The sequence below is a fragment of the Octopus sinensis genome, linkage group LG19 (assembly GCF_006345805.1).
Source record: "Octopus sinensis linkage group LG19, ASM634580v1, whole genome shotgun sequence".
Classification (NCBI taxonomy): Eukaryota; Metazoa; Mollusca; class Cephalopoda; order Octopoda; family Octopodidae; genus Octopus; species Octopus sinensis.
Window position 1 is genome coordinate 2467431 of NC_043015.1, and position 23390 is coordinate 2490820.

The 23390-nt window shown below is 34.1% G+C and overlaps 1 long non-coding RNA gene across 1 annotated transcript; it reads right to left on the reverse strand.

The window, feature by feature from the left end:
- Positions 1-1026: 1026 nt before the first annotated feature.
- LOC118767198 lies at positions 1027-19429 on the reverse strand. Its single transcript, XR_005003102.1, has 3 exons — positions 19416-19429; positions 15239-15243; positions 1027-1126 (listed from the first exon to the last, which is right to left on the reverse strand). It is a non-coding gene; the product is annotated as an uncharacterized LOC118767198 (long non-coding RNA).
- Positions 19430-23390: the final 3961 nt, after the last annotated feature.

Below are 23390 nucleotides of genomic sequence, written 5' to 3' on the forward strand. Positions count from 1 at the left end.
ATCTGTCTAGATGTTTTCTGAAGGAGGATACTCTCGCGTTCAGATTTTCTTTGATGCGGACGTGTAACGGCCTTGTCGTGCTACCCATATAGAACTTGTTGCATTTGTTACGTTGTATTCTAGAAACACCATTTACCCGTTGGCAGAAATCTGTGTCACGGGTGTGACAGTTCGTTATTGTACATTGATTGTTGTCCCTTCTTCGTTTCTTTGCGAGGTGCCCTCTCACAGAGGGGCCAGAGTAGGCTAGTTGTATGTCTAGACCTTCTCTTGTTATGGCTCTTGGTATGGATGTGGTCATCCTCTCGCTAAAATGTGGTATTTTAAGGAAGCATATGTTGCTGGGTTTTCTATGTGTTTGGCGTGTTGATTGTCTTGGTTACTTAAGCCGATTTACAATGGATCTAGGGTACCCGTTGGTTTTCAATATCTATAGGAAGCGTGTAGTTTGGGTTACTTTGTCCTCCGTTCTGCTGCCCTTAACCTGGATGCGTGCAAGTTTATTTTTGGCGTAACCTGTTTTGGCACCGACTGGAAATGCTGAATTGCATTGGAAAAACATATCACTATTGGCTGCTTTCCTGTACAACTCGGTGTAGATTTCCCCTTCTTCAAGTAGTGATAGGGATCCAGTGATGTCGGTATGTTCTATAGTGAACTTTATGTTCATGTTCAAGTTATTGAACATCGTGATTATTCTGTCAGCCTCTTAACTGGAGGATTTGTGTATAAGGATGTCATCTACATACCTGGTAAAGAAGGCACATGAGCGGCAGGTGTTGAGTGCTGGACGTTCCAGATAGTTCATATAAGTGATGGCTAGGAGGACCGAGAGATGTGATCCCATGGCGAGACATGTTGTCTCTTTGTATACGCGGTCATGGAAAGAGAAGTAGATGCTGTTCTCGATGATGGACAAACGTTGATGAATATCAGCTGCGGTAAGTCTGAAGCATTGGCTATCGGACGCTATTATGCAGTCAGTAAATAGCTTGGCCGCCGTGGGTGGATGAGTAACTTACAACAGGTATATCGTCCATTGTTTGTATTATAGTGCATTGCTGTACCATTCAAAACTTTTTATTCTTTGCAAGCAATACACACTGCTTCAAGCGAACTATATTACCTACACACATATGTGAGTGTGTGTGTGTGTACATACACGACGTCCTGTTCGTCTTCGTCTAAAAAATCTACTCAAAATGGCCCGGACTATATTAGAACACATTTGTGTAAGATCCCATGTTATGGGAAGATTGTTTCTTACAACCCTATCACGCCTGCATTTTAATTCTGTAACATTTTTATTTACTTATTACCATAATAAAACAAGAAATCTCACAATGAGGGTTTGCTCAAAAGTGCCTTGCTTTAAGGGTAACGCATAGGACTGGTCGTAGTCACAAGCTTCTGAATCCTTTGAGAGGGCTTAGAAAAACTGAAGGACCGCTGCAGTAGATATGCGAATCTGAGAGAGGTATATGTTAAATAAAATCATGATAAACTTAACTTCCTGCACTTTCTTTTACTCAATGCCAAGAAGTTTTCAGCAGCTACTCGTATTTTACAGTTTTTACTTGTGTGATGTGCCAATAACACTACAAATAAAATGAAAGGAAATAAAATTGTATACACATTCAGCCATTCTTAAATTATCTTATCTCAGTCACGAATATTTAATCCAACTAAAGGTGTTTTCTTTTCTCCAGATCACACATCCTATTAGCTCCTCGATATTACATGTTTGATACTGGGTAGAAAAAATGTATTATTTGTTAAGCAAATTCCGTTTCGTACAAAATTTAATAAACAAAAATATGTGAGTTAGACTACATTTACTTGTTTCTCTTTATATACAGAATATAATTTCGTTGCTTAGTGGTTAGGTGTGTTGGACTCATGACCTTAAGATTGCGGTTTCGATTCTTGGCCCGCGTGACGCGCTTTACTCTTAAGCAAATCACTTCGTTTAACGTTGCTCCATTCCATTCGTCTGGTAATATTTAGTATTCCGGTGACAGACCGGCGTGTCGTCTGGGTGAGGAATTTATACGCCGGGAAACCGCCCATATGAGTCGGCATCACTCACGTAGTTAACTTTACTATTAATTTAACTGCGTATACAGACGATATATACACTTTTTTTTTGCTCTTTTAATTGCTTCAGTCATTTGACTGCGGCCTTGCTGTAGCACCGCATTTAGTCGAGCAAATCGACCCCAGGGCTTATTCTTTGTAAGCATAGTGCTTATTCTATCGAACCTTATTGCCAACCAGCTAGGTTACAGTAACGTAAACACACTACCATCCGCTGTCAAACTATGTTCGGGGGACAAACACAGACACACAAACATATACACACATACATACATGCATATATATATACATAAACACGACGGGTTTCTTTCAGTCACAAGGCTTTGGTCGGTCCGAGGCTATAGTAGAAGACACTTGCCCAAGATGCCATGAAGTGGGAATGAACCCGGAACCATGTGGATGGTAAGCAAGCTACTTACCACACAGCCAATCCTGCAACTTATATATATATATATATATAGGAATATTTAAGTAGTTGAGTTCGACTCCATTCTTTCATTTATATATATATATATATATATTTCGAAAGACATATGGTTTATAACATCCTTCCTAATTATCAGTACTAACCCACATGAATAACCAAGAAAAAGATAGATTTAAGGAAACCAAAAGGAAATTACTCAAATCTTGAAGTGTAAAATCCACATAATACGCTGTACTCAAATCTTAATTCAGCAGCATCAATATATTCATAATTAATAAAATCGTCAACTGCCATTCTGAAAGTGTAATACCACTAGAATTATTCTAAAGCCACCCTACACTTCATTCTAACAAACGTTTTTTTTTTCCTCATGTGATATAAACTTAAGACGAATAACTTCCAGCAATAATAAAGAATACGTTGAACAATATATATAACAGATCAGTCAGTGAAAATAGCTTTCCTATTATCAATATTTAATCTTAAAAGTACATAGCGTGCGGGAAATCTCAATAAATGATAAATGTTCACTAATAAAGATAAACACAATTTTTCACTAAAATTTAATGAAAATCGTAGAATTAAATTATTTCAAAGTTATTCTGGAAATTTTAAAACTTAATTTATAAAGAATCTCGCAACGAAAAGAACTGAACATTCATGCGAGGCAAATTACATTTGAATACTATTTCAAACGCAAATTCTCGTCGCTGTCCTAAAACCATTTCTAGGATAATATAATATTTAATTATTTATAATACATGTGATTAGCGCAATCAAATTCTAAACAGGTATATACGCAGACACGCAAAACACCTCGCATATGCATATGCTTATATATATATATATATATATATATATATATATATATATATATATATATATACGTATATACTACCAGTGGCTCAGCACAAAATACGAATTAGTCATTAGACAAAATATTATTCATGTAGAAATATAGGTGTTCCCAGCACTTGGCATCCTTATTTAGGGTCCCTTAATTATATTTCTACATGAATAATATTTTTCTATATGAATAATATTTTGTCTAATGACTAATTCGTCTTTTGTGCTGAGCCAATGGTAGTAATCTATATTATTATCCTTTTGTTTATATTCGCATATTACTTGATAGATTTATTCGTAAAATTTTTTCCCGGCATGCCCTATATCGCCGGGTATATTTTGCGTCTGCGCAGAGATTTGAAAAGTTAAGATCTGCAAGTTGTTGAGATCAACACATTGTCTAACGCGCTGCGTATCTCGATTCAATTTAGGCGTCTCGCTGATGAAACCAGCCTTAGCAAACATATTCTGTGTTTTGCTAGAAAGAGGTAGAAACTGATATCAGTCCGAGATGTAAAGTTATCGGTAAATGTTTTTTATTTTCACTATCGATAAATTTTTCCCCTTTTTGTGTTCCGAGCACTTGGCATCCTTATTTAGGAACCCTTAATTATATATATAATATATATATATAATATATATATATATATATATATATATATATATATATATAATATATATATATATATATATATATATCTATATAATACAAAACAATAAGAGAGAATCCACTATGTGGACGCTCTAACGCTAGATATAGATCCGCAAAGGGAATCCACCACCAAAGAATTGTTGTCAAGAATTAATTTAACACACCAACAACGTAAGCGAGCAGGACACATGAAAAATAACGAAAAAATAGATTAACTCTATACGATTGTTTCATCGTTAATAAATTATGTAATTTTACTTACATAAGTATCTTCGAATCGTCAGTAGAGTACATCAAAATATAATTTGTCGAACTGAACGGCAAAATCCCCATGATCATATTCACAGTTACATTCAAATGCCCTCGTATATATATATATATATATATATATATATATATATATATATATATATATATATATATACGTATACTGTGTGTATGTATGTACAAATATAAATATATACTTAATGAATAAGAACAGCAGCTAATGATCATATTGAGATGTCGATTTCGCGCCGACATAGATAAGTATAAGTGCCGTAAGCCATAGCTTGTAATAACAAGCAACTATGAAGTTGCATTTGTAATGACACATTAATTACAATTACTGTTGTATATTTAGAATTATGAGATTGAGAAGCCACGTTTTGTAAATGTGCGGCAGCCATTGAAATATGGAGAGGTAATATCTATTAAATTATTGTACAATGACAGACATTGCATAATGGAATTGTATTTATATTTCTTATTTGCACACAGTTTTAAATTTTCCTCGCAGCACCATTTCCTATTGTAATTTTTGGTGTCAATTGACAATTAAAGATGTTTGCTTAATTATCGCATTGTTCTAAGTGAATATGAAATACAAGTCACACTCAAACACTCTGCTGAGATTTATATATTTCGTTTACAGAATGCTGAGACATGTTGTCAGACAGACAATCACAGGTGTTTCAAAACTCACGCACGCACTCACACACACATACACATACACACACATCGTGCTCGTTAATTTTGCATTTAAAAAAAAATTAGTATCATATATATAACAACAAAATTTTACCCTTGAAACAATAAATTCTTGGAACAGTAACAAAGTGAAATATTTTACGTATATTAGTGTCACTCGTATTTAAACTTACGCTACAGTTGTCTATACAGAAATGTTCAATAATTCGCTATACTCTTTACTCTTTTACTCTTTTACTTGTTTCAGTCATTTGACTGCGGCCATGCTGGAGCACCGCCTTTAATCGAGCAACTCGACCCCATGACTTATTCTTTTGTAAGCCCAGTACATATTCAATCGGTTTCTTTTGCCGAACCGCTAAGTAACGGGGACGTAAACACACCAGCATCGATTGTCAAGCAATGCTAGGGGGACAAACACAGATACACAAACACACACACGCATATATATACATATATACGACGGGCTTCTTTCTGTTTCCGTCTACCAAATCCACTCGCAAGACTTTGGTCGACCCGAGGCGATAGTAGAAGACACTTGCCCAAGGTGCTACGCAGTGGAACGGAACCCGGAACCATGTGGTTTGTAAACAAGCTACTTACCACACAGCCACTCCTGCGCCTACTATTCGTACTTTAATATATATATGAAAATATCAAGTATATTAAAACTTTGGGTCTGATACATGTGAGGGACATCAGAGTAGGATTTGTTTTTTGTTTTTTTGTTTTTGCCCGCAAGTACCTTTTCTGCAAAAGGTGTAATAAAGTGAAAGTAAACGATTAAGAAAAATGCGAAAGTGTTTCAAACGAAATGAGGAAATAAATTAAGACGAAAGGAAAACAAAAGAATAAAAGAAAGACAACTCTAAAAGAAACGGAAATTCTCTGAATGGGAGAGGTTGTAAGATGGAAAACATAAGGGGAGACGAAATGGATAACATATAACGGATGCAGTTTTGTTGGAAGCAAAATTATTTGATATCCCGATGTTGTTTGTAATTTATGAAAGTATAGAATGGAAAGACATTTTAATCAGTAAGTCTTTTAGTCCTGTCATCTCTAGGTAGGAGGTTGCTGATATTACAAATTTTCTAACGTGAAAGCGACGATCTGACGCAAGAATTGCCTTGTCGGGTGAATAGCTTAGTAGTATTTCGGCCGTCTTCACATTCTGAGTTCCAATTCTATCGAGTTCAAGTTTATTTTCATCTTTTCAGCGTCGATAATATCAATACCAGTCGAGCATTTATTGATAGAGTTGGGAGGTCGATGTAAACGCTGAGGTTACTCCTCCTCAAGATTGTTGGCGTTGTGCCAAAATTTGAAGCCAGTATTTTTCTGTTGTTGCTTACAAAGATATATCTCTGTTACGTCCTTGGAGGTTTGAATATCTCATTCGCCAACGTTATGACAACGTTGGTGTGGAGTGGCGCAGGAGTGACTGTGTGGTAAGTAGCTTGTTTACCAGCCACATGGTTCCGGGTTCAGTCCCACTGCGTGGCAACTTGGGCAAGTTTCTTCTACTATAGCCTCGGGCCGACCAAAGCCTTGTAAGTGGATTTGGTAGATGGAAACTGAAAGAAGCCCGCCGTATATATGTATATGTATATATATATATATATATATATATATCTATAAATAAATATAAGAGAATGGTCACTATGTGGCTCATTCTAGCACCCTTATTAATTAATTATATATATATATATATATATATATATATATATATACATGTGTGTGTGTGTGTGAGTTCGTATGTCTGTGTTTGTCCTCCCAACATCGCTTGACATCCGATGCAGGTGTGTTTATGTCCCCATCACTTAGCGGTTGGGCAAAGAGACCGATAGAATAAGTACTGGGCTTACAAAGAAGAATGAGTCCCGGGGTCGAGTTGCTCGATTAAAGGCGGTGCTCCAGCATGGCCGCAGTCAAAATGACTGAAACAAGTAAAATAGAGTAAAAGAGTATATACATGGTAATAAAGGAACTACGTTGAAATCCTCATTCGTATGATTGTTTAAGCTGGAGCTTAACTATTCTCTGTCCATAGCATTTACACAACATTACTTGATTCCATTGGGTCATCTTGATACAATTCATAACATATATATCAATGTCGTTGTAGGCATCTAGGTGCATATGCGTGCGGGCCCTTCACACATTTTGTTTTATATTTGTTTAGATTTCTCTGCTAAATAAAGGGACTGGTTAGTTGATGATGCAACGTACTCTAGAAATGTAAAGGGTTACGACATTTCATTTCAAGCCGCCTTCTATAGGTAAATATTTCCCGATTGCATATGAATATCCACATTGCATATGGAAATAATTATCTTATGAAAATCCTTTGCCAGCTCTGCAGACTATATATAATATATATATATATATATATATATAACTTATATATATAACTTATATATATATAACTTATATGCATATACATATGTATAATGACACATATGTATATATATTATATATATATATATATATATATTATATTATATATATATACATATGTGTCATTATACATATGTATATGCATATAAGTTATATACTATATCTGTATATATATAATATATATATTATATATATATATATATATATATATATATATATATACGTATATATTATGCATATATACTTATACATATGTATATGTATGTATGTGTATATATATATAGCATATAATATCCGTTGGGCATTGTCATTCTGTCTGCAGCGTTTTCACATTTGCCTGCAGTATATTGACGAATATATTCAAGAAATCACTACGAAAAAAGAATCATATATTGTTTTTTTCTAGATCTTATTGCATGATGTGGAATAATCGCTGTTTAGCAGATTTTTTGTTAAATGCAGTGCAGCGAAAATTGAAATATCTAATGCGTTTGTTGTGTAAAACTCTCCGGTTGAAAATAATATCCGTGAATGGAAATATGGAAATAGAATAATTATAATGGTACAAGAATCATCTGGAAACCTCGCCTCTCGACATATAAACAAATAAAATCAATTCCAATTGTCATCTGTATAAAAAACACAACGCAGAAAAATATGTTAAATCTGAAACGCTATATCACTCTTAGGATTTTGCATGTATATACACAGCTATATATCTTTCTAAACTTATTCAAATACACTGTTTACACTGCTGAACATTTAAGTATACATTTGAGCTCTTCCCCCTTATACGTGTGTTTGTATATGTATATATATATATATATATATATATATATAATATATATATATATATATATATCTATATATATATATATATATATTACATATATATATATATATATATATATATATATATATATATATATATATTATATATATATATATATAGATATATATACATATGCGTGGTGTGTGTGTGCGTATGAGTGTTTATATTCATATCTATACATACATATATACATATATACATATATATATATATATATATATATATATATATATATATATATATACATATATAGATGTATGTGTATCCGCATGTGCGTGTGTGCGTCTGTATAATTGTATGTATGTATATATGCGTGTGTGAGTGCGTGTTTCTTTGTACGTTCAACTAGAAATCTACTCATGCGCACATACACATATACACTTGTGTTCATGTGAAATACAAGCAGTGATAAAACAATAAAACGCTGCACAAATTACCTGCCGTCATATTTGCACAACGGTATTGTGTGCTTAAAATATTACACTTGCTGTGTATACCATCACATACACACACTCAATGTATGCACCTCCATACTTCCGAATATGTGTGTGTTTGCGTATGTAAAATATTCGGGGCTGGTTCAATGTTAATCGATTTGTGGTATGAAACGGAGCGTTTAGTTTTCACGTTTTTACATACATTTCCAGTTGAAGTGTTATAATGTATGGAGCATATCACTCTGCTTCAATATAATTTAATTTTCACAGTGTATACGTATTTCACTATGAACTTGATGTAGCATATGCATGACATCTGCATTTAAAAACGGTTTCAGCTACATCAAAGTAAGCAGAACAAACATAATACAATTTGCCATCAGGTTTGTTCCCAATTTATTGCCTCTGGATCTAAGTATGCCGATGTAAATTTATTCGTTAGCAAACTATTTTTATGGAAACCCAGAAAGAAATAAAATTATTGCATAAAGATACAGATTTGTAGTGATAAAAACTTGTTCAAATGCGACCATTCTAAAATTGAATAGCAGGTGTATATGTCCATGCTGATTCACAGAATCGCGCATATAATGGGGATGTGGAAATTCCTCTGGATAATATTCAAGGCTAAACCAAATCTACGTTTGAGACACGTGTTCAAATTCTTATCCATACCAATTGGTATTTTTTATTTCTTTATTGCCCACAAGGGATGAAACATAGAGGGGACAAACAAGGACAGAGGAATGGATTAAGTCGATCACGTCAACCCCAGTGCGCAAATGGTACTTATTTATTCGACCCCGAAAGGAGGAAAGGCGAAGTCGACCTCGGCGGAATTTGAACTCAGAACATAGCGGCAGACGAAATACCTATATCTTTGCTACCCACAAGTGGCTAAATACAGAGAAGACAAACAAGGACAGACAAACGGATTAAGTCGATTATATCGACCCCAGTGCGTAACTGGTACTTATTTAATCGACCCCGAAAGGATGAAAGGTAAAGTCGACCCCGGCGGGATATGAACGCAGAACGTAGCGGCAGACGAAACACTGCTTAGCATTTCGCCCGGCGTGCTAACGTTTCTGCCAGCGCGCCGCCTTTTACCGATTGGTATTTCTGTCTAGCAAATTTCCTGATCGATTGTGAAAAGTCTACATTTTGTATGAGACGATATACTTTGTATGACAGAGAATTTGATTTAAGTGTCGAATGTGTATATGTGTATGCTGTTTTGTCCTACGTTCTTTATATTTTACATTTGATATATTTAGTTACATATATTACAGGCAGATGGGATTCCTTTACCCAGGTGAAGTCATCCCGTTTAGGATAGGGAAACTCTGATATAAAACGAGGTCTTTTACTGCGGCGGCTCTTCTTAACAGTGCTGTGCTATCAGCAACCTCTAACTCATAGGGTAGACTAGGCTATCCAGCCTGTTTATAGCGGCTTGTCTAGTTGATATAATCCACTGCAGAAGAAGCCTGAGATTAGTTGTTCTTGGCATTGTGACACGTATGTGCAACATATTCTTGCTATCATCACTTCCAAAAAGTGTGACTGGATCTACACACACAGGCACGCACCCCACCCCCGCACGCACACACACAAAATTAGTGCCCCAACTTGAGCTTTTGACAGAAAAGTACGTGAAATATTATGAAAAGGAAAGAAAATTGCCATAATTAGGAGGTGATCCATCTTGCACGGAGATTTTGGAATTACGGTATCGAAAACACGACCGGATGATGTTTTCACACAACCGCAGATAACGATCACCATTCATCGCCTCTCGTTGAACATGGAATGCACAAATTCCTGAAGATTATATCACCGCCCAAATGACAAAAGAAGGTGATTTATCGTACCTTTCCAAAACAACTTCAGCGTCATCTTCTAATTGATAGAAGCACTTATGACAGTTGATGCGACCGGAAGATAGGAAGGTCGCCTCATCAGGGAAAATGAATTGCTGAAAAAGTCTGGAATCCCTGGCTTCTGCCAGCAATCTCGCATAAAGTTCGACACGTCGAATAATCAATGTCATCTAGCAATCATAAATAAATAACTAATAGACAAAATTTAAACACATAAAGTTGGGGGACTAATTTTGGCGTATACTGCTTATATATAGTTATATATTTATGTATGGCTTTATATATTCATGTATCCTACACATGTATCAATGTATGTACCATATTATAGTTCATACATATTTTATTGTCTCTTCTTACTATTCATATATATATATATATATATATATATATATATATATATATATATATATATTATATATATATATATATATGTGTGTATGTATGTATAATGTGTGTGACATTTATATGTGTGTATGTGTGTGCACGGATGATCGTGTGTGTGCGTGTGTCTGTGTGTGTGTGTCTATGTATGGTATATCATATCACAATACCTAGTTAGTGCTGAATCTTGAAATTTACTTGTGTCGTTCTTATAAATAAAGGCTAACTCTACCTACAATAAAACATTGCTATCGTATATATTTTATTTTATGCATTCTTTGTTACAATACACCTTAAAGCAACTGATATTGAAGTGCACTTCATCTTTTGATCTGATATCCGCTCTATCACGAATGATGAGACCAAAAAGAAATAATCTGGTTTAATTCTCAGCTCCTTGATTGTTACAATGATACTGAATAAGAGCCAAAATACATTTCAGCCGTTTCGACCGTATACAGTTGGCTTTGAGCTTAAAGCAAAATATTATTTTATAGCAAGACTAAATATTCCTTTGTTTTTAGAATTGATTATGCCTCGTTTCTGTTAATAATAATTCTTCAAATCAATATACCCACAATCTTAAATCTGTGTTACGTGTATTACATACATGTCTGACATTTGGTGTAAATATGTTACTGCGAATCAATTTTAAGCGACGCGAGACACTTGTGGTGGTAGGTTATAAAAACAATTACGAGTCGGGCCTATTAATCATTGTTTGGTTTATTATCGAAAGGATAATGAAAAAATCAATGAAACGAAAACTATCAAAATTTAAGCTGAAATAATATACATACGAATTAACCGTCCTTGAGAACTACATCTCATAAGTTCCTAGTTGTATTTCACGTGGATGTCAATACATACCCTTGCCTACCTGGAAGAAATATACCTTTATTCACTTCTATTGATGCACTTTTTAACGTGATTCACTTCCAGAAACCACTCTTGCCTGTTTTTTATACGTTCATGTCAAACACTGCTGAAGGGATGCCATTTATACGACAGCAAATCAAGTTTTTATGATATTTGTATGCTTCATTATTCTTTGCTAACTGATTTCATTCATGTTCCTTCACTCTACCTCTTCACAAATTATAGATCACGCTGCACGGGGAAAGAGTCGGGCAATGAAGATTACTTGCATTTAGCCAATGAGAGGATTTCAAAGATTAAGGCTAATAGTCATTCTACCCATCACGTGTTCTGATATAACAGAAGGCTTGTAGTCATTTCACTCGCATGGGTAATTTTGCGTTTCGATCTGTAGAATCTTTTGAAGCCGATTCTACCTTGTATTTTTCTATGCAATCTGGTACTTCCAAAATCCCAGAATATAGAAACTGTTTCGTCAAAAGTGCTATATGTTGCTATCATTGTTCAGTATTTGCGCTATCAGAGCTACGTTTCTAATACAGATAATTGCCTTTTCGCTAAACACATCCTAGGCAAGAGGCGTTTCTTTATACAATAATTGACAATCTACTATAAACCTATAACACCCATCACCTTCCTAATATTTATAACTCTCCTTCCTACTACCGACCAACTGTATTAATTTCCAGTGTTTAACCAGGGGTCTGCAGCATTCATTGTAGACATCGCATAACTAGCAAAACAGACACCAAAAATATTCCCTTCTGTAACATGGCGATGGTTGTTTTCTGTTAATTTGTATATAACATTTTTAATTTATCATTTCCAATGAAAATATTTTAGCCTTTAAGTAATTATTTCACCGACGTATAACATTCGTTCAAACCTTTCCCCGCTACTTTTTGCCTAGATAACACGGATCCATCTGTTAATGCTTCTGCTTCTAAAAAAAAAAAAAAAGAAGAAAAAACCAAACATCTTACTACAGGCAAAACAATATTCAGTGTAGCTCACCAATTGATGAACATTAGTGTAAAGCATTTTGAAACCCCTTACTTTCTGATTTACATTTTGTATCCAGATATTATAGAGATTTTATATCAAATGTAGCATGAACACCTGCCTTGATGAATTCATTTAAGCCCTTATTATTTTGGCTAGCATATTCCATCCTTTCCTAGACGCCAGATTACAATATCACTCTCCCATCTAACAGTTCGAAACAGCTTATTCTTTTGATTCCTGTAACCTCACTTCTCTTCTATATAAATCATTTCGAGCACTCTTTTTCTTCGTTCTTATCTCCTAAGCTCCAAATCTCACCCAATCTGCTATAATCGCCGTAAATTCATCTACCACATGCTACAATAGAATCTATTGTTAAAGGAGTTGGAGACCAATAATTCCATCTGGTTCAATATACAGCTTTCATAGCTGCATATCGAAGCCCCGTTGACTATTGACTAGGCTATCGATCTGCTCACATGCAAAGCTCTATCAATATTCCTTTTTATTTTTTTACCATCGCCTGATATCCTATAGCTTTATTTCTGGGAATGCTCATCCGGAACTTCAGTTCCCTTTTATCACATTTTGCCACTTCTCAAATCTTCTCTAATACGTGTTTTCCTTGTGTTATAAACTACAGTTACGGATCGTTTAGCCCATGCATCATTCATCCCTTACTAAATTCTATTTCGATATCATAGATGTATCCTTTCCCTAGCTGAATCTAATACAACATCTAAAATTATTTACGCTCAAAGGAACAAACTCATCTTTCTATCGCACTATTCGTATCCATGAGGAGAGTGAGAAGATTATTTATAGCTCAAAAGTTAACGCTACTGTGTGTTGTATATTGGCAACACATTCGGTAACTACCCTGTTGCTTTTGATGTCCGAGGCAACACCATAAAAACCTTCCTTTGTAACGTATATTACCCTATAGCGCAAGGTTTATCTATGCCTCAATGTTTACTCTACTACAAAAACAATCTTGTTTGTACTGTGAGTAGGGATTTTGTAAACGGAGCAAGGGAGTCTATCCACGGTTCCTAAATTATACATTTTTCCTATATAATACATGTCATATACATTTTATCTTATTCATTTGCTTTCCAAGATCGGTTACCTCCTCTTATGCGCAGCTTTACTATTTTCAATGACGTATATTTATAAGCACTACATATCTGCAGCACGCATATCTACATTCCAAAACAGAAGGTAACATAGATGATTCATTATATAAGCACACACAAAAAATCGTCGTACCTATCCTGCACTTTTATTTTCGTTCGAAAATTCCGTTTCATACAAGCCTATTATACCGATTTATATTTTTGTTTCACCATGTGGTTTTGAATATAACAATATCATTACTGATAATATCATAGGTCCAGCTTCTCACCTTTAATGAAGCGGAAAAAAAACCAAAGTCCGAAACGTTTCAATCTAAATTGTTTCTTCTTCACAATATAAATATATACATTACACTGTTTTTAGTTGTTTGGTGGATTTGTATTTTGTCTTTTTCATTTCTCTCAGACTGTTTGGATACTTGATTACATTACCATATTCGAAAGGAAGCTTACTTCGATTATAGTTGTATATTCAAATTTAAGCATCGCGGCGTTTGTCAGTAAATGATTCTGCTCGAGATCAAATAGTGTTAATTAATAGCTAGATTGAAGAGAAACTTTTGAGGAGTAGTTATAAACTATTAATAATTTATTCCGTTGTTAGTTTATGAGAAAACAGATGCAAATTTCGAATACATTGCGATGTATCTTTAAAGAGAAGGATAATTTTTTGCAGCTGCTGTTTTGGCAGTTTGGTTACTGATACGCAAATAGACTTCAACAAAGAGGAATATATAACAGAAAAAAAGAGAACAAAAATAAAGAGAGAAGACAAAATAACAACATTGCCAAGAATAAAAACACGAACAACCACTTACTCTGATAGTCGATATTGATATCTTAATGAAAGAAATTATTATCGCTCGTATAATTTGACAGGATAGCCATTTCACAGAAGTGTTAATAGAAAATGTTCTTTAGTTTTCTTAGACAAGATTTATCGTGATGAAGTTACTGATATCATTTGTTTTGAATTATCTTTCTATTCTCATATAGAAAGATAAAAAGTGTTTGAAATCCCACTCAGAGTGTAACTGGGAAGTGACTGTTAAAATCGTCTGTCATTTTATATATTCCCTGATATGTGGCGATGATAATGATGATGATGATGACGACGATGACGATGACGAACTCGACGACGATGGTGATGATAATGATGATGATGATAAAATAATCTTTATTTCGACACACATCTGATCTACAACAACAGGTGAAAATCAACTTATGGATCTATCTATCTACCTATATATCTTTCTTTATGTCTGCCTGTCTGTCTGTCTATCATTATAATTACTCTCTCTATGTATGCGCGCATATAAATACATATATACTCATATATACACTCTTATGTATGTATACGTACATACATACGTGTATATGCATCTACGTGATATATGTATGCAAGTTTGGCTGTTCGGTAAGACGCTTATTTTCCAGTCACATTTTTCCGGGTTCAGTCCCTCTTCGCGACATCTTGGGTAAGAAAATTCTACTACAGCCTTGGACCGACCAATACCTTGTGAGTAGATTTGTCAGACGGAAACTGAATGACGCCCGTACCCACTGATGAGAGCATATTAAGGTTCGACAATCGTTTAAAGATTGTTCATAATTTTTCAAATGTGCGGAGAAATGATTTAAATTTGCCTGGTTTATAATTATACAATATGTTGCATACACACGTAAACACACACGTATGTATGTATATATATATATATATATATATATATATATATATATATATATATATATATATATACATATATAAATATAGATATATATATATATAATATATATATATATATATGTATTTATATGTATATGTATGTATGTGTGTGTGTGTGTAAGTATGTATTTGTGTGTCTGTGTTTGTCATCACACCATCACTTGACAACTGGTGTTGGTAAGTTTTTGTCCACGTACGTTAGCGTTTCTGGAAAAAAAAGAACATAGAATTAGTACTAGGCTTACAAAGAATAAGTCCCGAACCGATTTGTTAGACTAAAAGGCAGTGCGCTCTAGCATGGCCGCAGTCAAATGACTGGAACAAGTAAAATACTAAAAGAATATACATATACGTACATGCAGAATTGCGTACTCACACATATATGTGTATATATGTATATGCGAATGCATATACATATATATGCATACATTCATTTATGTATAAATATATATATATATGCATGTATATATATATATATATATATATAATATATATATATATATATATATATATATATATATATATGTGTGTGTGCATGTATATATATATATATATATGTGCAAAATATTGTTTGTTAGTACACACAATAATACTCACTAGGTCACAGATATAAAAATAATTGGAAACCAAACAAGTTTGTTTGGTTGTATTCATTTGTTATTTGTGCAATTATTAGCCAGCCGCTTTTGTATGGTATCATGTTGATTGGGGAACGCTATGAAATCAACCTCAGATTAGCAGCATTCTCGAATTTTCGTTTAACATTTTAAGACAATCATCAAAATTACAAGGATATAAACACACCAATAGTAATTTTCATGCCATGCTAAACAACCGTATATACATACCTAAAAGCACTCTTTTACACACACGTATAGATTTATACACGAATATAAACAGTCACTCCCAATGTCACATAGATAGACACACACATATGCCTGCGTATACCTACAAGCAATCTCTTACACACACGTATACATATATACACGCATATTAGCAAACAGTCACTCCCAATCTCACATAGATAGGCACACACATATACCTGCGTATACAGAGGTGCGAATGGATATTGAGGCAGCTTTCTTTAATATTCATGGGAATAAACATTTAGTGTAAGGTAACATCGTACTTGGATTTTGAATGGATTCGTCCTGTAATATAAATTCCTCAGGCATTTATCTAAATACTACTAAAACTCTGTGATTGCTTGCTTGCGTGTCCGCTTGTCTGTAATATGTTACAGTGAGGGCGCGTGGCTTAGTGGTTAGGGCATTCGGCTCATGATCGTAAGGTTGTGAGTTGGATTCCCGGCGACGCGTTGTGTCCTTGAGTAAGACACTTTATTTCACTCAGCTGGCAAAAATGAGTTGTACTTGTATTTCAAAGGGTCAGCCTTGTCACTCTCTGTGTCACGCTGATTATCCCCGAGAACTACGTTAAGGGTACACGTGTCTGTGGAATGCTCAGCCATTTGCACGTTAATTTCACGAGCAAACTGTTCCGTTGATCGTATCAGCTGGGACCCTCGTCGTCGTAACCGGCGGAGTCTTAAAAAAAATATGTTACAGCCAAGCTGACCCATAATAGGAGAATACTCTAAAATATGAATACAAACAGAATAAAAACAATCACGAATTCTCGAGTTATGTGGTTTTGGTGGGATCGTTTCCACATATTTAAGAAGTGAAACCTGGAGTTATCGCCTTTTATCATGAACCCCTTTAAAAATAGCTAGACAGACAAATAAAGTAAGGTATTATTGAAATATGAATTCAAACGGAATAAAACAAGTTTCACGTTAATCAGACGACGGCTTCCCGAGATGCGCGTATTGTAGGGTGTTCCCAGTTGCAGTCACATATCGTGAGATTTTATAATTACGTCAACGCTCCCAAATTTGCCATACTGAAATAATTTTCCACATATATATATATATATGTAATAATAATAATAATATTAGGGAGTAAATCCAAACTTACAGGGAAAAATTAGATTTAGGATTTGCCGAATAGTGTTTTAATCTCTAAGTTAATATAATATATATATATATATATATATATATATATATATATATATATATATATATATATATATGCGTGTAGGAGGGGGGTAGGTGAGTGTAGGTATATATTCCTGTCTATGTGTGTCCAACATTCATCATTTACAACTATTGCTGGTACATTTATGTCCTATAAGTTAGCGGTTCGGCAAAAGTGACGGTCGAATAAGTACATGGGCTACTAATAATAAGACCAGATGTCGTTTTCTTCGACACACCCCCTTTCAGTCTTCTCTCCTACATTCCTGCGGTGGAATGACTGAAATACGTAAAATAATAATAAATATATACATATATATACTAATGGATATATATATGTATATATATATATATATACTAATGGATATATATATATATATATAATATATATATATATATATATATATATATAATATATATATATATATAATATATAATATATATATATATATATTATACTAATGGATATATATATATATATTTGTTTGTGTGTGGTGTGCATGTATATACATATGCATATATGTAATTGAAATATACTGAAAATCAAAAGACAAAGTCAAGTGTATAAAAACAAACAGGTGTATTATTTTGCCGCTAGGGAAAATTAGAAAATATGTTACGTTTTGCGCCTACCCTCCTCAATATGAAGAAAGACGAGGAAATAAATAGAGGGAAAAATAAATCTTCGGAGTTAGCGGACAATCATGGCGAGTGTATATGAATATATGTGTGTGTGTGTGTATGAGTATGTGTCTGTGGGCATCTATGTATGTATACAATAAGCAAATAAATAACCAAGATCCAGGGAATAGTGCGTTACGGCCGTTTCCGGCGACTCCATTTAATCGACCAATGTAAGCATTGCATCAGCTTGAAATGCAGCGCCTTCCTCAGATGAATAAGCCCATATTGTTTTTCAGAGGAGGCGCAATGGCCCAGTGGTTAGGGCAGCGGACTCGTGGTCAAAGGATCGCGGTTTCGATTCCCAGACCGGGCGTTGTGAGTGTTTATTGAGCGAAAACACCTAAAGCTCCACGAGGCTCCGGCAGGGGATGGTGGTGATCCCTGATGTACTCTTTCACCACAACTTTCTCTCACTCTTACTTCCTGTTTCTGTTGTACCTGTATTTCAAAGGGCCGGCCTTGTCACTCTCTGTGACACGTGTCTGTGGAGTGCTCAGCCACTTACACGTTAATTTCAAGAGCAGGCTGTTCCGTTGAATCGGATCAACTGGAACCCTCGTCGTCGTAACCGATGGAGTGCTTCCATCCATTGTTTTTCAACATACTGGATGCACAATTACGTATTCTAGCAAACTTCTCATCAGAACTAGAGAATAAAACAATTGCATGGTTGTTGCTATTATTGTAGCAAAATTAAAATACCCCATCTACAACTTGCAATGGCAGAAGAGAATAAAAATGAGGTGTAGAGATGGTAATATAGCAACATTTATCTTTCTCCTTATCTCAATCAAAAGATGAAATGCAGCTAGTATTCCATATCCACTGAGAATTAAAACCACTGGGAATTGACAATTAAGTTCTTGTGCTGGTAATAATTTAATTAATGTCAGATACTCTTCCCTATCCCTATTTTACTGTGGCTATAAATTCGATATGATTGCATAAGGGAACATGCCTCAGAAGATGTCAGGAAGATAATGGTATATGTCCAGAAATACGAAGGGTATGTGTGACGTAAACTATTTTATTATTATAAGATAAAAGGGGCCTAAAATAGAAAACAAAGTAAATCACAATGAGAACTAAATGCGTATTAAGTGTACAGGGGTAAAATGTGTTTCCAGATTTCGCAAAATCCATATATTAGTATATTTTGTATAATAAATAATAACATTCTCAAATTTGCAAAGGGATTTAAGACTAGATGATATATAAACCAAATTAAGGTATTCAAAAATAGAGTATTTTTATATAAAATAGACACCTCATAATGCATCGTTGATGCAAACTGTTAGGGTTGTCATGAGAAAAATCTTTCAACAACGAACCCATAATTACATCCAGATTTCATCCGAGAAAGATGTATACTTCTTATATTCACTGAAAACAAGGGATTAAAGGCATGCATGCATACATACATACATACATACATACATACATACACATATACACACACACACTCACACACACATACACACACACACACACATACACACACACATACATATATATATATATATATATATTATATATATATATATATATAATATATATATATATATATTACATATATATATATACATACTCATCGTGGCTGTGTCAGAATACACTTGGCACACGTGATGCGTGATATAACGGAAACCAAATTCAAGTGTTGTAACGAATTCTCAAATCAGAGAATATTTTACTACATTTGTTAAAATATGTCCAGTGGAGGATACTACTCATCAAGTAGGTGATAGTCACTTGAGATGAGAAATTTCGTGTGAATTCATTTTGCGTTTAACAGTCTATAACACGGTGAATACACTTACAGCTTTAAAGTACCCCATAATTACTTGTGCATAAGAACGTATACATGTATATTCATACATACAGATAGACATACACAATATAGACGTACCAATTTGTTAAGTTTTGAATATGCTGACTCGAAACCTATTGAGTTTTCTGCTAATTAGTATCAGCTTTCATACGGAAGAATTCCTGTGTTTTCCTGTGTAAAATGATGTGTTGCATTTCGAAAGTCATGCAAGGACTTTTTACACCTTGTCAGTACTGATAGATCAAAATATATTCCCAGTAACACTTAAGACAGTATCATCTTCTAATTTTAAAGGGATCTCCTAATACAATACTTTTCCTTGCATTTAACAAGAGAGTAATTTAGTCGTTATTTGCTCACTATTGCACACTTAGATGATTGGTGTATTACTTTATAGTAAAATTAGCCTGGTCCATTACAACACTAAATTATATGCTTGTGGCTTCTGTTAAAATTGGTTCACAACAACAATGCTAATATGGCGAACTTGTTTTGCATTGTTTCATTTTAGTAATTACACTTGTATATTACACTTGTCAGTTACACTAATGAATCATAAGTTGATGACTACCACATCTTTATCATGCAAGATTAGTGGAGTACAGTCGTCCGAAATTTCCTGTCCGTTGTCCAGTTTTAACCAATGCATACTTGCCCCAGACGCAGAGGAATACCATTGTTCATGGCAACAGCTCATTCACTCGTCAATGTCAACCATAAATACAGGCTAGAGAGTAACATATTGCTCTGCCTGCTTTAATTGCTGAATATTAATTTATTCTTAAGGTTTCCGTATTTACACATTGATTACATAATAAATAGCATAACTTGTTTAATTTAGTATTCCACTGCTTGGAGCACATTGTTTTGTGGTGCAAATTCAAATACTACAAAATGTTATAGAAATTAATAAAAAAAAAAATTAGTGAATCTATTCTTTACTGTGAATGTGTACTGTTACCGTTAGTCTCATTCATAGTGAAAAAGAAAGAAAACAAACGATTTCTAATCTCCTTTCTTTCGGTAAAATAAAAATGCCTACATGTTAATATTCATGTGTATGATTTTAGTGATTTTAATATTTGTCAAATATTACAAGCTCAATTAATGTGCCAAAAGCATAAAATGGTATTCGATTGAAAATTATGTAAATGTCGATTCGTGATAACAAATTGAGGATTGTGGCGATGATGAAAACTAAAGAAAGACATACGAAGTTCCTTGCCTGCATTGACTTATTTCCTATTATACTTTTCAGTATATTGCCGTTGAATGTTATTTGAATGACATATTTCCGATTTAATTGAAAAGCAATTTGAGAATTTGTAACTTCAGTTTTATTTAAGCATCAGTTTAATTACTGTTTTGGAGAGTTATGTGTGAGGCTTAGACTGGGCATGCAGTACACTACCTGTAAACTCTAGGGGCCCTATCTAATATTTTGTTTATTACAAGTGGCGAGAACAATAACAATATGTCGTGTAAACGCACGAAGAAGCGCCTGCAATATTTGGTTAAGTGAATAACTTCATATTAAATTTAATGAAATCCTGAAATATAGTAGTATTTAATGGAGGGGAAGTCTTCATCATAAACGATTCGCAGAATCATCGCAGAATCATACCAGTGATAGTTACAATTATTTAAAATTTCAATTCAAATGCTAATGTTATTTAAATGCTATACGTTCATCATTGCAGGGATAATAAAATATGCAGAATCCGAGTTCGTGAGATATTCCTTAGGAATTATGTGTCACTGATATCACCAGCCTACACAAAAAACACGAAAGACCGAGACAAAGTTTCTTTGCTTCGACTAGAAGATCGAGGACCACCACTAACAATATATAGTTGTTTATGTTTTATTGTGGTTAGTATTTCTGTGTATATTAGTGCAGCGAGCAGCCAGAATAGTTATCACACCGGACAAAATACTTTGCATCTTTCCATCTGTTTTCATGTTTGAGTATAAATTCTGCGGAGGTCGAGTTTGCTCTTCATCCTTTCTGAGGTTGAGAAAATAAATACCAGTTCAACACAAGGGTCAATATATATTTCTTTATTGCCCACAAGGGGCTACGCATTTCGCCCGACGTGCTAATGATTCTGCCAGCTCGCAGCCTTTGTCAGCTATAATCGATATAACTTCTCACGCAAAAGCGCCAAAAATTTGAAGTCAGTATTACCGTATATTTGTTTATTATTCAGAAAACTTGTCACAGTTAAATGTAGTTTAACAATATGCACGACAGAACAACGACAGAAGTATGTTGCTATTATTTTCTGATTATTGTCGATTCAAACAAATTATAAACGCCTTCTGGAAATCGCCTCCTCACTACCATCGTACTATTGATGAAATAAATTATAATATCTCAACAATACTTACAAATGTACTAGGAGGAAAAAAAACAAAACTGAAGTATAAGGATATTCATGTCTGAAATATGAACATTAGAAAAGTTATGTTCTTGCTCTTATTTTCAACCGAATCATCATTATTATAAGAGGGTATTTTAAGTTTGTTTTATTCTTATTGTACCTGAGTCGTAATTTGATTTCGATATATGCTACAGCATGAAAAATAGAGCGAATGCTAGCTATCGTTTTAATCGTTTCGTTATTTTATTGATGTCCACAAAAGTGAAAATAGAAAGCTTTTAATAATTTATTTTATTTCAGGCAGTAACTATCAAGAGCGAGACAGTGAAATACATTGAGTAATAATACTCCATCATATGTTCCACGGTACTTGTATTCAGAGCTATGAGAGCATAGAAAACAAAATCAACTTATATTTCTTGCATACAAGATTATAATCTCCCAATGGTTTTAGGGGCAGATCATGACACGACATAAAAGCACAGAAGAATAGAACAACTAAAGAAAATTCTATATCCAAAATCTGCAATGAAAAGATGATAAACAATTGTCATTGAAACACGTTAAGAAGATTTTATTCATAGTTTCCTGAAATACTTGGAAACCAAACCTGATACACGAAATATTCTGGTAACTACGTCAACGAAAAAAAAAATAACTGAAGAAACATCATAAAACGTGATATTCATGCAGATATGATTAAAGAAAGATCACGAAAAAGGTATAGTAAAGATGTAAAATAAATTTGAGTTTCGTTTTCTAATCCACATTAACTTCCAAGTTTCT